This window comes from Rhinopithecus bieti, unplaced genomic scaffold (assembly GCF_001698545.2).
Source record: "Rhinopithecus bieti isolate Rb0 unplaced genomic scaffold, ASM169854v2 scaffold_65207, whole genome shotgun sequence".
Taxonomy (NCBI): domain Eukaryota; kingdom Metazoa; phylum Chordata; class Mammalia; order Primates; family Cercopithecidae; genus Rhinopithecus; species Rhinopithecus bieti.
Window position 1 is genome coordinate 8301 of NW_016824464.1, and position 302 is coordinate 8602.

A 302-nucleotide genomic window follows, 5' to 3' on the forward strand; every position below is an offset into this window, starting at 1 on the left:
TCACAACTGTGTCATTGTAACAGACACAGTCAGAGATAGTACGTAAGTGAACGGGCATAGCTGTATTCTAATAAGTTTTATTTATAGAAGCAGGCAGTGGTCTGAATTTGGCTCATGGACCATAGTTTGCCAACCCTTGATCTAGATAAAAAATTAAATTTAAACCAGTAAAAACAATTGTATACTTTCTCATGTGCTATAGCACAAGACAAATAAAGTAAGATTATTTCTTAGATCTTACGAAAAGGAACATTTTTCCTGTGTAAGTTTTTCTTTCCCCAAAATATGAAATTTGAAGTAGT